This window comes from Mytilus trossulus, chromosome 6, assembly GCF_036588685.1.
Source record: "Mytilus trossulus isolate FHL-02 chromosome 6, PNRI_Mtr1.1.1.hap1, whole genome shotgun sequence".
In the NCBI taxonomy this organism is placed as follows: domain Eukaryota; kingdom Metazoa; phylum Mollusca; class Bivalvia; order Mytilida; family Mytilidae; genus Mytilus; species Mytilus trossulus.
The window spans coordinates 36,214,828-36,227,672 of NC_086378.1; the positions used below are offsets into that span (position 1 = coordinate 36,214,828).

A 12,845-nucleotide genomic window follows, 5' to 3' on the forward strand; every position below is an offset into this window, starting at 1 on the left:
AATAACTTCTGTTAGTGAAAGTTCTGGCTTACAGACACGTTATTAATAACTTCTGTTAATCCAAGTTATGACTTGCAGGCACGTTACCAATAACCTCTGTTCATGCGAGTTCTGACTTGCAGACACTTTATCGATTACCTCTAGATCTGTTTATGCGAGTTCTGACTTGCAGACACGTTATCGATAACCTCTGTTCATGCGAGTTCTGACTTGCAGACACTTTATCGATAACCTCTGTTCATGCGAGTTCTGACTTGCAGACACTTTATCGATAACCTCTAGATCTGTTCATGCGAGTTCTGACTTGCAGACACGTTATCGATAACCTCTGTGCATGCGAGTTCTGATCGATAACTCCTCTTAATTCAAATGGAACTTTCAATCTCTTCTGAATGATATTGACCACATCAACTTTAGTCATTCTCATTGAACTTTTTTAAAAACGATGAGACCTACACAAGAAAGATGTCATTACTTCCATGCATATTTGGGATTCTTTAAACTTTTCCCATCCATAAAAATCTTCAAAGTACACAAAACAGTTGACATGATTAATACATTATATGAATAGAAATCCACATTAACTTCAAATTTCTTAATCAATATATACTAGTATCTAAATATGGTGTTATGTATTACGATAATATCCCTTATATCTAGAGAGAACTGTTTTAACTTGTGATTCAATTAAGACTATCATAAAAGGTACCAGTGTAGTCGTTTTAAGGAACTATATTGCACCTGCCGGTTTCAAGATCGTTTTTGTTTTTAAAGATTCAAAAGCGAAAGAGTTGATTCATATAATATGTTTTTAATAAGGACATAATCTTGCATGTACAATGCGGCCGTCTATTTGAAATATAAACATAAGAATAGAAGTCTTAAGTGCCCTCCAAAAAAGTAAAACCTGTTCTAAAAGATATAATCTGTTATTTTATTTAAATCTATACCGGTTTCTGTAATCTTATATATCTTAACAAAATTGTCATCTTAATACCGCTTTCAATATTTCTGTTCGTGTGAATGCTTTCACTAGTAACAAGGAAGACAATATATATATATACAACATGTGTACTTCACTTGACTAGCTGAAATGCTATTGGACCATCTTGTCCACGGAAAGTTCATTTCAAATTGATTTGACGTAATTTGTGTCTCAACTGTTAAACTAATAAAAGTAGTTCTGGAGTCTTAGCTGAACTAGCCCGAGGGCACAGTTATTGCGTAGTGTATTGTTTTAGACAACAAATCCAAATTTAAAAAAAATCGCACCTGCTCTATCTCAAAAGATAGTTTCGCAGTGTAGTGTACCTGTTTTGAGAAAAAAATATATAGCAGTTATAGAAAAGTTTATCAGCTCTTATAACTCAACATATGAAAATTGTGTGTAAAAGATTTATAATTCAGTTTACCAGATCCAGGCACACCAATTTGTTAACATATTTCAACTGGACCAAATCACTGCTTTACCAAAAAGTTCATCCAATACTATCATATATATTTTTATTTTCCAATTAACCATTTACCGTAGTTACATGTCATTGCATCTCCCTTCTTAATACTTCGTGCATAAAATATTTAAAAAAAAAAAGGAAAGTGTACGCAAAAAAGCCAACTTATACACTGTCCAGTGGCAAATTCAACACTAAAGACATTTGATTCAAAAAGAGATAAAATTAATTGTAGTGACCAATCGGTACAGTACAGCACCAATACAAGCCCAAGGCTGAACAGTTCTTGATCATATTTGATCTGAGATATCGTCTAGTATAATACAGACAGGTCGGTAGGTCTAGTATAGTTTAGACCGGTCGAGTAAAGCTCCCATTTGTTGAGTATAGACAAACACAGTTCATTCACTATGATTATAGTGGCGGATTCAAAGTTTGGGGATGAGGTTTGGAATGTATATTTGGAACCCTGACACCTTTATACTTGGTTGTGAACCCCTCCTCTCATAAAAATACCATGATCCAATCATGGATTAAGTACGGTCCTCATTTGTGTTTCTTCGAGACAGGTTTGGTCCATCTACGAACACTTTTCATTTTGTCAAGTAAAGTCAGGTACATTTCATCCGAGCGAGTCTCCTTCACACTTTGTGCCCTAAAGTCAAGTACATTTCATTCCGGTCGAGTCTCCTTCACACTTTGTGGCGTAAAGTCAAGTACATTTTACTTCCGTCAATCACTTTGAAAACTTTACAAGACCCATGTATACTTCAGATTCGATCCAGATCTAACAACGTTTAAGTATTATTGATATTATGTCGAAAACAATTCAAAGATTTTGTTAATTTTGATAAAATATAGTTTAGTGCTGTTCAGTGCAGCTTGGATAATGATATGTTATGCTAACAGTGGTCTCATGTTCTAAATTATGCTTGGCAATTAGACAATTATCCACCAAAGACCAAAGATCAGAGATACAACTAGAGATCAACAACTACAGGTCAGCGTATGACCTTCAACAATGAGCGTTACTCTTTCCGCAAGTGACCTCGGTGGCCGAATGGTCTATGAAGTCGAACTAGTGTGTCACTAGCTTGTCAAAACTGAAGTTTGTGAGTTCGAATTTCGAATTTCGAACGAGGCGGTGCACTCGACTGCAATCTAAATTTACCATGATTTTCAATAAACTCGTCATAGATACCAGGATTGAAATTCTATATTTGCGCCGGAAGCCATTTCGTCCACAAAAGACTATTCAGTGACGCTCACATAAAAAATGTTGAAAACGCCAAATAAAGTACGCCACTATAGAGCATTGAGGACCAAAAATTTCTTAAATTTTTGCCAATTTTCTTTATCTTAGGTTTGTGGTTTTCTCCGGTCACTCTGGCTTCCGATTGGCTCGACCTACGAAAACAAACTACCACGAAATAGAACAAAAGTGCTGAAAGGGCGTTAACAACCAACCAATCTAGCCGTAAAGTAAGCAGCAAACGGGTATTTCATTGAAAATGAAGTTCAAATTACCGGAAACAATAACATTTTAATGCTGTTCAGTACTTTTCAGCGATATTTTCAAGTGTCTAATTATAAAACCTAAGCCCGATTAACCAGATTAATATGCAAGGTTTTGAATAAGGAGTCCGGAGTCCTAAAAATATATAAACTTTGAGTTGAATAGGTTAAAAGTCTAGATTAACCATACATGTAGCTCTATGAGTGGGCCGCGGCTACCCCCTAAATCCGAATCTGTAAACAACTATAATGTAAGTGCAAATGTAAGTTGTTTATTTTTATTGAAATATCATATTATCGTCTTAAGCGTTTATACAAACAATAACTACAATAGATAATAAACAAAGCGTTTATATAAATAATAACTACAATTATAGATAATTATAAACAATGTCAATTCACGAAATCATTTTCCAGGATATATATCTCTCCGTGTTTCCTAGAATTATACATAAATTTATGCATTTGAAATTAGTAATCATGACCCAGATATATATATCAATAAATAGGGCAATACATTACAGCAATTAACGGTAAGTAACTAAATGTATCTAGTTTTAACTACAACCAGGAAAATGCTTCAGAATTATATAGTCATTTGTGACGAAAAATCTGTTAATTCTCCAGAGAATTATGACCAAAGTTTATATTCTAGAATCCCATGAAAAAGGGGGAGACCAGTCATTGAGCGTTGCAATGCAAACTATAAGCAGAGACGACCTCTTCTCTTGAGTAATTTGTTTTTGGATGATTTAGAATAATTCTACATAGTACCGAAAGTCGTTTTGCCATAAGTTTTATATTCATTTGTCCATTACAAGAAATTGCCTGCAATTTTTTTCCCAGTACGCATAACATTTGAATTTCTAAGAATTGATACAACATGATAAAACATGTCTTTCAATTGCGAGTATTAATCATATCATGTCTGGTGCTTTATGACGGCAAGGTTTTTTTTTCTGTATACGAGTTATCTACCATAGTCTTTAGTATAATAAATTATACGAAATTATTCTACTGTGTAAAACATTATTATTTTTGTTTATGCATTGAGATCTTTTCAAAATACTATTAACAAACTATTTTGCCAAATTTTACTTGTTTGACGCACACAAGAAGCTTACTTTTTTTGAATTTAGAAAATGCCAAGAAATTACTTTTGAACACTTTTAGATTTTTTATAAAACCAACAATGAATTTTGGGTAATCAGACAAACATTGCAATGGCGTTTCAATTCACAATAGACTGTATATTCATTCTAGCCTCCTTATACTAAAATAAGCGAAACTTCTTTAAGGGGACATTACTTTTGTAAAACTAAAACTTGGCATTTTTTTACTACATGTATTCTAACCACTTTTGGCAGTATTTTTTTCCATCATCCGGACTGTTTTTAACATTTTAATTGATATGTTTTAAAATCAGGAAAAAGGGGGTTTTGCTTTACTATTAGCTTTCTGGAAATTCTATTTTCCGAATTTCCTAGAACTCAAAGCTTACATAATTTGCAATGCGTGGTATGACATGACATTTCGTCATACCGGCTACATACAAGCTGGACTTCGATTCCAGAAAGGTGTGTGATCATTTGATTCCAGTATGCTGTATCAAACAAATGTGGATTTTATTTCAAAGATTCTTAAAAGCATGAACTTTTTAATTGGATTTTTAGCAAACAAATGGATTATCTAATGCATCGGATTGAAAATTGCTGTTTTGTAGTTTTGATTCAATGGAGAAAACTCCTTTAAAAAAATTCCTTTAGAATGTAACATTTTGTCTTATGTCGGCTGCTTTCCAACGTCTGTTGAGGGAAGACAAAGAACAGAAGAGAAATAGATATATATATATAAGTAAGAGGAAACCAACAGTTAGTAATTTGGAATGACTAGTAAGGTAAAACAAACAAAAAACACTCATGTAATAAAACGTGCCCTTGGCAGGTTTGAACTTGCTACAAAACTTAATTCATTAAAAGTTACGTGAAAGATAAGTCACAAATGCACTTTTGTATGTTATCATGCAGTTTTGACCTCTAGATGATATCCAAAGTACAATCGCGTTTCGTTTGATAAAATTGATGGCCATTTTTTTCAATATTTGAATGACTCTTTGTCACTTATAGCTGGAATGTTGGAAGCCTCTGCATCTACGTTTTTAAATGCAAAGATGCGACGAAATCGATATATAAAAAACTACACCTTTTGGGCAAGTGATGATGATCGTTTTCTTATTATATAGGGGAGTAATTATAGCTCTGTTTTCAAGGTTTCATTGTGACTTTGAATTGAAAAACGAAAACGAAGGAGCTATTTATTTTTATGCCCCACCTACGATAGTAGAGGGGCATTATGTTTTCTGGTCTGTGCGTCCGTCCGTCCGTTCGTTCGTCCGTCCTTCCGTCCATCCGTCTGTTCGTTCGATAAATGAATAACAGTTAGGTAGCATATCTGCGACTATAGAGGCATAGTTTAAATATATAAAAACATTTAGTCTACTTATTCTTAATGGATAATCTAGATTATTTCTTATGCAGCAAAAATACTGCAATCTGATTGGTTGACTACCCCGGTGTAAATAACACCTGGTTCACCCGGGGATAAATAAAATTTTGCCAAATTTAAAAATAAAATGAAAATTTGCCAAAAAAAAATAAAATATATAATTTTGCCAAAATAAAGAAAAAAAAAAGAAGAAAATAAATAATAAGAAGAAAATGCTAAAAAAAAATATGATTTTTTTTTTTTTTTTTGTAAACTCAAAAGAACACAAAAATGTTCTGAATTTTCCAAAAATAAAGTAAAAAAGTATTTGACAATATGCAGCATCATGGACATTGAAAAATATTACGCTGGAAATTTTCCATTACCATTTTTAGAATTTTACATCGTGGTTTCAAAATGAGTAAAGGAATTGTTCATAAGAAATAAATTCGTTATCTTGGTGTAATCAGGGGTGTACGGAATTTTACACCGTTGTTGAAAATTCATACACCCATTCGGCTGCGCCTCAGGGTGTATGAATTTTCAACAACGGTGTAAAATTCTGTACACCCCTGATTACACCAAGATAACTTATATTACTAGATGGAAAGTTGTCTCATTGGCACTCATACTACATCTTCTTATATCTATTGGAAATATAATGATGAATTCATATAATAATGTTTGCACTCAATTTAAGTTATTTTGTTTTAACAAACATTAGAACCTACACATAAAACATAAGAACCGTCATACAAAACAGGTCTACTTTTCCTTTCCCTAGTTTCCTGTATCTAGCCGATATTTAGGTCCTTCTTATGAAGTTATATTTCTCAACTAATTTGATAGATGTGACCTAAAAAGGGACGTCTCAAATTCTAATAAACGCACTTGGTTACCAGCCTACGGCTAAATGATTTTTATATATCAAAGCTCGTGGTGTACATATGTACTTTGGGACAGGACAATATTTGTTTAGACCCCCACCCCCTATCCGACGGGTTATTTTATGCACCCTAGAATAAAGAAACTAGTCTTAGTTTCTGGGTCAGGATGGTTGCTTGTATAGGTGTTTGGGGTATATATATATATACTGCCGCAATCGAAAGGAACAATAATGTTAAATCCGATGCAGTGTAGAAGATGAGACTCACGCTAAGGAATCACGAAGTAACAAGCCGTTGAGAGGTCTGTATTATATCCTGTTGCTAGGCAAAATTTACTCTTTCCAACAATCATTCAGTGACTACATTCATTTGTTCTCCACCTTAATATGCATTAAATATTTGTCACTGCATACAAATGAAACAACACCAACAGTAGCAGATTCATAGTGGGTTAGGGGGTGTTCCGGGGATCGAAACACTCTTCTTGTTTGACAATAAATGCTTTTGTATGGGGACATATTATTACATTTCTTATTTCTTAAGTGATTAAGTTCTTAATTTTATATTACGTAGTCAATCGATTTCAATATTTTATTGTAATTTTAAAACACTTGACACAAGATTTGTAGCAGGAAATTAAAAATTGAGACTATAAACAAATTCTAAAACAATAATTATAGTCAATATTTCAAGTGTTAATTTATAAACCTCAGTTCCACAGACTGTTAAATGAAGGAAACAGTTGTTTTTATTTGACTTATGAATGTGACATTACCTAACATTTATTTTCTTTCCCATAGTATGCAAAAAATTGTATGTGAAACCGACAGTTTTAATGTGTTTCGTTATTTTTCTTTGCATGTCTGTGTCAGGGACAGGCGGAGCTCCAACCACATGTCCCCATTCGAATGCATTGATCGTCAAAAAAAGGGTGTTCCACCCCTTTTGATACACCACTGTGTAGTTAGGATCACGTAGGAGAAGGGAGTGAGCACTTCGATCTTTTTGTTGTAGGGGTGGGCAACTAAGTTTCACAGAAGCCCTACTTTTTGGTATATTTGTATAAAAAAAGTACACCTATGGGAATTACGGATACGCTATTTCATGGAGAGATAAATAGTTTTAACAAATACCTCAGACAGTGAATAAGCATTTAAGAGAATCTGTAAGACTAGTTTCAGATATATATCGGCAACATTTTCACATGTTTCTTCCTATTTCTCGACCTTATTATTCATCATGAAATTGAAAATAGTGACATATTCCAGCGGTCATCATAGGCGGCATATCCAGTTTGGGAGGGGGTTCCTGCATTTCCTTTTAAAGTGACAAACTTGATTGATTACATAGGGAATCAATGAAGCTTGACTGGAATGCCAACCCCCTTTTCCACTGGTCATATATAGTTATTTGTAACCCCCTCCCCTTTTTTTTTAACACGCATTTTAGATCTGTTCATGATATTGGACGAACTTTTTGCACTAATATTTATAATTAAACTTTGTTTGAATAATCATGAATTCCAGTCAGCAGATGTTGATAGACTTGTTGGTTCAGTATCATTTTCAAGTAAAACGTTTCGGAAGACTAACTAACGAATAAGATTGCTCCTACAACCATCTGGAAATTTACGGTATTCCAACGCTCAATTATAGACTGGTTATATATAAGTCAGTCAAAAGTATTTCCAATCTTTCTTTTATACCTACCTCGAGCTTGAAAACTATATAATATTATGGCGGAAAGGTATTTATTTATGCAATTACTTAGTTAATCAATATTTACATACAAAAAAAATAATTAAATACATTTTCTAAAAGCTCTGTTATCGATCAATAATTTTCTGTAAATAGCATTTGTTTACGTAACTGAGGGGAATCCCAAAATAGTTTGAATGGGATTTTCCTTTAAGTGTGTTAAAGTAGGTCAAAACGGTATTTTAATATTTCCTTGGTATCAGTTATTATACCTGTCCGTATGCACGAGGTAAGTGATTGTTTAGGGAAATAGAAAGTACAATTTAAATTTGTAAACATCAACATGGTTAAAACAATTTATTTTGAGAACGTTAATTTTTCATTATCAGCTGTTTATTTGTTCTAATTATTCCATTCCGTGTATATAACTTCCTTACGTAGATTGTTTTGGTAGATAACTTCCCACTTCAGTTCGGAGTCAATTGTTTTTGCGTCTCCTGAATATGAGAAAATACAACTTAATTCCATAAACAAATTGAACTTATCATTACCCATTAAAACATTAATATTGACCGTTAAATAAGTGAATAAATGCAGTCAAAATATTTACATTGAACCACATTATATGCTATATATAGTATGTTGAAGATATGACAGATATGAATACTTTAGAATGCCTGGAGGTCAGCAGGTTTCGTCGACCTACCAATTACCGTAACCGTAAAGCATTCCGTAGGTCCTTTTTTCAGGATCCATTTCCAAAGAGAAAGTAAATGTATGCATTCTCACAGAGTTGTCAACTCATCTTACTACTTTTGATTCTCATATGTCCTGATTTTACCCCAAATATTCTTAATTAGTATGGCGTGAAAAGGGTCGTTCCCAAACAGTCTGTGGTAAACCCCAGGTTGGAGAACATATATACCATTGTGAAAATGAATAGAAACCCAAAGAAAAAATGAATCCAATGCACGTAAGATTAGTAAATATATAAAACACAGGCACTTGTGATATAAACTCATCATAGATACCAGGATTGAAATTTTGTATTTGCGGCAGACGCGTGTTTCGTCTACTAAATACTCATTAGTGACGTCCAAATAAAAAAAAGTCAAAAGGCAAATAAAGTATGAGGTTACAGAGCATTGAGGAACAAAAGTTCCTAAAGTTTTGTGATTTACAGCTATAAGGTACTAGCTAGTAATCTATTCCTGAGGTAGGAAAGCCTAAGTATATTTCAAATATTTATAATTTGTAAACAGTTAATTTTGTTATTATGACCTTATCAATGATAATTTATGTCAGCACATAATTCAAGTGCTAAATGTGCTTAAAAATCAAAGTAATCCACTTCAGTTTTGATGCATCAACCTGTAGTTTAATCATGTATTACATAAAAAAAAAGGCAGCTCAAAAACTAAAGATTCCAAGAAGTTGTTATGTGCACAATTTGAAAGAGTGTTATATGTTCCTTTGAAAATACTTATGTAAAGAAACGTGAAATCATTTGAAATTTAATGCGGATAGATCAGTTTAAAAGTTATAAAAACATAAATGAATGATACACATAATTAGATAGTTTTTATTACTCTATCACTTGATCCTTTTTTTATTCATGATAACTCTTGAGGAGGTCAGTGGCATATCTTGGACACTCTAGTTTCTGTTTCATTATCGATCTTTTAAACCTGGTTCTTCTCTTGAAACCCTGTAGGTAGACAGACACACTCAATTATACTCTACTACAGAGGATTTTTACATCTTTACGTATTGGAAATTTATACACATGCAAATGTCTGTGCTTGCAGACCAAGAAAAACGGGTTAAATGTTAGTACTTTAACAATACGACAAGTTAACCCACATTTTATACTTACAAATGTGAAACCAAATAAATGACAACATAAATGGTAATATGTTACCAGTTGAAAATCATATTCCAACTTACATTTTGACTGGATGTAGTTTTATTGACACCCAACAAATAACTTCGATAACGGTTCATAGTTCAATCTTGAAACACTGAGATATTCGCGTTTGTTCATTGTCGATGTTTTATTATGACATAGACATGACGAACAGCAATACAAGTTTTGATTCTTTGCTTTTTTGTAAAGGATATTGACGAATATCTTGTAATGCATTTTTCTTTTTCTTTAGTGTTATATCTCGTCTCACTATTTTTAATGTATACCAGCTCTGATAAGTGGTTAGTATGACTATAAATTTTCACGTCTGTCCTCGTACTAAGAACATTCAATATTGAATATTCAAGCCGACAATACTACGATCTCACCGAGGTCTTATTTTAAGATATCGTTGTGGGATCTTCGTGATCTTGATCTAGTGTGATGGGGATTTAACCAAACACTTTTTTTAAATGTTGCACTTGCTAGTAAGCGAAATTGAGATCAAATACAGAGAAATTAAACTCAAAATAAACAATTACTCTTCTGATAAATAAAGCTACGAAAGATCGTAAATTTAATCTGATTTAGTGGATATAACCATATTAATATTAATGGGAGAAAACATGTTATCTTATTACATTTACAGATAAAAGAGAGATCAGAAAATAAACTATAGAAAAACAAAACGATTCTGATGTCTTTCAGAAACAAATCTTTGTATTTTTTTGAAATTTCGACGGAAGTGATTCAAAAAGAGGTGTAAAATGTAAAGTTGGAAATATGTTTTTAATCAACACGTAAAAATGGTTTAACTGGAGCCTGTTTCAGTTTTGTATAAGCAAATTTCTCAGTTTTTGCATTAATTTCAAAATTGTTTGCAAAACAAGAGAAATATTCCACTCTAGAGCTTAAACTAGTTAAATACTGATGTGTCTCTTTATTCAGGTACACCTACAATTTCTAAAGCAGCAAAACATATTATTCGAGCGTGTATTGAATGTGACAGGCCGTGTTATATATTTTTCAAATATTACTTCAACAGAAGTTGTGTCCCATTTATTGAATTTTTAATAGCAATCCAAGTCAGGGTTTTCTCATATCTCTATGTTGTGTACAAGTTGAAATATTTTACACATTATGATTTGTACAAATTTGTTGTACAAGTTATCAGAGTTTTATGATCTGCTAATCGCAAATGGATGTGCAAGCAAACAGTCATTTTTTCTCATATTTCCATAACTAAATGATACAGTCTAATACAACTTGCATTGATACAAAAACATTATAAGATAAAAAAGAATTTTTAATGGATATGATTTTGGTATAAGGAGAAAAATGAATTAGAATCTAAACCATTCAGGTGTCCTTATTTCAAGTTTGAAGACGATGAAAATAGCACTAAATGTCAGGTTGAAGTAAATAAATTTGTATAAAAGACATTAAACTTATACATTTCAGAAGATAAACTTGTATCACCTGGTGCAAGAAGGTAGGTGTAAAAAAAACCTGTACAAAAACCCTGTCAAAATTATAATTTTTACAAACTTTCATCTTGTACACAACATATATATAGTAAGCAATAAATGCATTATAAATATCAAATCTTGGTCAACACAATTGTATTTTTTTCAAAAGAAAACATCTTGTTATTAACTTCACCAATACACCGCCCGCTACTGCGTATTTTCATAACCTTTGTGGTCAATCATAAAACCAAATAGCAAGAGTTGCTTAACTGTTCTGGGAGTTTCCAGTGATCATGACATTATTCCCAAGAGTATTAACATCCAAATTAGGTCTGCACATTACAAATATCTTAGGTCGCTTTGACGTCACTCTCCAACAGCTGGTGTAACGGCTCATTCACGTCCAGTATAACTACTTTCATCTAACAACTGAGTGAAACGTAAAGGCCTCATTCAAACATTCGATTATGTGTGTTTTTACGTCCTGTGCATCAATTGACATACTACCACATATATATATATATTAGACTTCCACCATTAAGACCGACTGGGGTATTTTATTTATATGGGATCCATTGTATAGTTTAAATAGTCAAAATCATTTGGCATTTTTTCAAAATCAGTCCTGATTAAAATAGTATTCTAGTTATGTATTTCCGTTAAATTGACTTTCAAAAAATGGACTTACTAAAAAGTAATAGTCCATTGAGCCAAACTGATAAAATTCAAAACCTTATGGCATAATTTGAGATTATTTCATGCAGATATAATCTGTATCTAATAAGATTTCTTGCAATAAAATTCAAACTTAAATTTCAAAATTTCATTTGTAAATCCTGCAACAACACGAGCATTTATTTCACGAAGACGTTTCGTTGTTATACTATGTTAACTTAATATTTTTGTAACATTGTCACATATTTTCGCTAAGTCGAGGATTTTACTTTAATTTGTGTCATATACCATAAGGTTTTAGTTTTAGTATTCTTTCAAGAACGAAATAGACTTCTGAATTTTGCGATCAAAATCCTACTTTTGATTTTTCGAAAGAAAAAAAAGCCCGACTTGCAAATTTAATCGCAAAAGATTTCCTAATCATATTGTAAGCGAATGAACTCTTCTGGTAATCGTTAAAACACTTCATAATTTTCTAAGTCTCTTGATTGTATTATATCTCAGTGTATGATGGCCACAAGTTTACACATCTTGTCGGCTGTACATACGCTTTGACAATTATATGTGTTTGTTCTGTTGAGTTGTTTGTTTCAAATTCGCAAATATTACTCAATCAAATATTCTCTTGATTAAGCATTTTCATTATTATAATAGTTTAAGTGTCTCATAATTAAAGAAGTGAACAAAGTACAATAAATATTTCCGCGTGCATGTTGCGTGTTTTGAGAATAATGGTCATCAGCTAGCATGCTCGAGTCGGA

The 12,845-nt window shown here is 32.5% G+C and overlaps 1 protein-coding gene across 5 annotated transcripts in view; it reads left to right on the forward strand.

Moving 5' to 3' along the window:
- The window catches only part of LOC134721247 (interferon regulatory factor 8-like), a 52,120-nt gene that overhangs the window by 7,956 nt on the left and 31,319 nt on the right, over window positions 1–12,845 (forward strand). The window contains exon 1 of one of the 5 annotated variants that reach the window (XM_063584078.1): window positions 3,392–3,499. The exons of 2 other annotated variants lie outside the window; for them this stretch is intronic. The gene's annotated coding sequence lies outside the window, so the exon portion shown is untranslated. Of the gene's footprint in view, window positions 1–3,391; window positions 3,500–8,257; window positions 8,324–11,412; window positions 11,433–12,845 lie in introns of those variants that run through there. 2 more of the 5 variants (XM_063584077.1, XM_063584079.1) reach the window with 2 other exon arrangements.